The 3,047-nt window shown below is 55.6% G+C and overlaps 1 pseudogene; it reads left to right on the top strand.

Annotated features, from left to right (window-relative positions):
* Positions 1–1,264: 1,264 nt before the first annotated feature.
* LOC118991580 (uncharacterized) lies at positions 1,265–1,392 on the top strand (annotated as a pseudogene).
* Positions 1,393–3,047: the final 1,655 nt, after the last annotated feature.

Below are 3,047 nucleotides of genomic sequence, written 5' to 3' on the forward strand. Positions count from 1 at the left end.
CTCTGCTCTTTGCTATACAAACCAAGAAAGATAGACAAAAGGAGGAAGTCCCTGTCACATCCTGTCTCTGTGAGGCAAATCATGGATGAAATTTCCAAGGAAAATGTCCCTCGAAGGTCTTAAAAAGAGGGGAAAGGTATCTGAGAGTTTTGTGGAGACTGCAAACTGCAGATGCGCAGAGCGGTGGGCTGTGGGAAGGGAATGCTCAGCTGGCTGCCTGGGGTCTGGGGCTCCAGGGAGACAGGATGGCCACCCCCTAGTTGGCCCCTAGATCCTCACCATCACTGCAAAAGATACAGCCTGGCCTGAAATATCTCCAGCTGGGGGTTAGGAATGACCTGGTGCCCAACTCTTAACCAGCCTTCCCCTCCTCTTCAGGGCCAGGACATAGACAGCCTGGGGCCATCGCCCTAAGTAAAAAGCAAGAGCTGCTCACACACAACGTGGCAGTTCAGTGGGGCACTGTCCTGGGATCTCTCCCATTGAGTGGAGGGCAAAAAAGAAGCAGCAGCCATCACCCCACTGCTCCCCGTTGTGCCACAGGCCACCGCACAACCTTGGTGGTGGCGAGACAGAAGTGCAGTCTATCAAGGGGCCAGCCGCCTGGCTGCACCTCACATCCTCCCTAGGGGATGGGTCAGAGCAGTGGCACATGGCAGTGGCACCTGTGGGACACACAGCTCCAGAGACTGCATAAGGGCCTGCTGTTTGGGGAGGGGCCTGGGCAGGTGCCCAGCTCTGGGTGAGCAGGTGCAGTGGAGGCACTTCCTGTCCTGGCGGCCAGTGTGCGCATCCTGGGCTTATGCTCGCACAAGGATGACCTAGGGCAGCACAGGGGGCTGAGTGGTGAGCTCAAGTGGTGGGGGCCGGTCCCTGGGGCTGGGAGACACAGGAGGGCTTAGGGACAGATTGAATTTAACACGCACACTGACCGAAGAGCAGGGTCAGGGAAATACTAAGGGCACCGAGAGGGGAGAGCCCTTCTCAGCTGAGGGAGGTGTTAGCGTGTGTGGGGTAGGNAGACTGCATAAGGGCCTGCTGTTTGGGGAGGGGCCTGGGCAGGTGCCCAGCTCTGGGTGAGCAGGTGCAGTGGAGGCACTTCCTGTCCTGGCGGCCAGTGTGCGCATCCTGGGCTTATGCTCGCACAAGGATGACCTAGGGCAGCACAGGGGGCTGAGTGGTGAGCTCAAGTGGTGGGGGCCGGTCCCTGGGGCTGGGAGACACAGGAGGGCTTAGGGACAGATTGAATTTAACACGCACACACAGCTTTGCGCAGTGGCAGTATCGTAGCCAATGAGGTTTATCCGAGGCGCGATTATTGCTAATTGAAAACTTAACACGCACACTGACCGAAGAGCAGGGTCAGGGAAATAATAAGGGCACCGAGAGGGGAGAGCCCTTCTCAGCTGAGGGAGGTGTTAGCGTGTGTGGGGTAGGGAAAGACTAGGGCCTCACTGGGAGAGTGTATGAAAATCACAGGTGCAAGAACAGAAGGACCAAATTGCAAAGGTCCTTTCATGCCACACAGGTTGCTCAATGAGCATCCAAGAGCCCTTTGTATGTTGAAGGATCTGGAGCAATTCAGGCCAAAGAAGAAAAGGGCAACTGAATGGAGGGGCTATTAGGAAATGGGAGTCCTGGTTTCTCATCCCCCTTCCCCTGGGCTCCTCCTGGCAGCCAGGCTAAGGTGAGGCTGTCGAAACAAGGATGCAAAGGCAGCAGGTACAGTCCACTCCTGCCTCCCCAGGTGCAGTCCTGCTAGGATCCGGGCAGACCCCACCTGCCTGCACCTGCACATCCAGGCACCCTCACTCTGAGGCCTCCAGAAATACACAGAAGCCCGTGTCTAGAAAGAATGGACTCCCGGGGGGCTCTAAGTGGGAAGGGACTCGCTGTGGAACACCCACCCCACGACAGCCTCTTCCAGCGTCGTCTCGGGTCAGCTCCCCCTCTCTGTGCAGGCACCTCTTTGTCTCTTCAAGTTGCCCGATAGTTGGAACTTGTATAAGTGTCTCATGGGGCACATTTGCAAGTGTCTTTATGTGACTGTATTCCACTCCCCCCCCCTACAATTCTGGACCCTGGAGTTCAGTCACCAGGACTCCTTGGCACTTGGGGCATTCTCAGGACACCAGGAGAGACTCTTCCTCACAAAGAACACCCGCCAGTCACATGGGTTGACCCACAGAAGAGGAGGCTGTCATTAAGAAATGGTGTTTGGTCTGCACCATTCAGGGATGGAAGGAACAGAGGCACTCATTTTGCAGCCTCTCCCCCCACCAGCCCAAAGTGTGGGTGAAAGGTTTTTCTCAGGCTCTGCCGAGAAAGAAATGCCAATCAGCCATAAAGTCAGGCAGTAAAGAACTTTATTGGAGTTTGTGGCCCTGGGTGAGGTTCCCCTGGTCTGCAGAGTGAGTCCGGGGGAAGTCACACCCAAGCAGGAAATGTCGTGGGATTTAATTTTTGTTGGCTCCCCGTGGGAGCTGGGGATTGGTGGCCTCTGAACAAAGCAGCAATACAGCATTGGTGGTCTCTTCCTCAGATTCAGGTTACTGTGAGGATGTCCATCTTGGCAAAGTCCAGCCAGAGCTTCCTCCTATCCCTGCCCACCCTAACAGTGGGCACTGACCGTCCCTTGTTATGTACCTTCTTTTGTTTTTCTCCAAGGAAGTCAGACCAACAGTTCTGTGCCTGTCAGCTGCCATAGTGCCCACCATCAGGCTTTTTGTCACATGGGTGGTGAGGGGCACTCACACATTGAGCGAGAGGGAGAAGCCCACCGACTCCTCCCTGAGCTGCAGACCCTCATCTCTAGCTGGGTCCTGAGGGGTCTAAGGGGTGCAAAGAACCATAGACACCCTTCCACTGCCCCACCAGCATGAACTCTCCAAGGTCAAGGGGCATTTCCCACCTTTGAGGAATTCCTTTGTATTAAAGAACTAAGCGGCATCCTCTCTTAGCTTGCATAAGTAGCTGGGAAGGGAACTTGGGCTCCATGCCTCATGCAGTGGAGAGAAGAAGGTGCCACCAGCCAAATGTGGGCCCTG

This window comes from Sturnira hondurensis, unplaced genomic scaffold (assembly GCF_014824575.4).
Source record: "Sturnira hondurensis isolate 20B ecotype Veracruz unplaced genomic scaffold, ASM1482457v3 Scaffold0007703, whole genome shotgun sequence".
NCBI lineage: Eukaryota > Metazoa > Chordata > Mammalia > Chiroptera > Phyllostomidae > Sturnira > Sturnira hondurensis.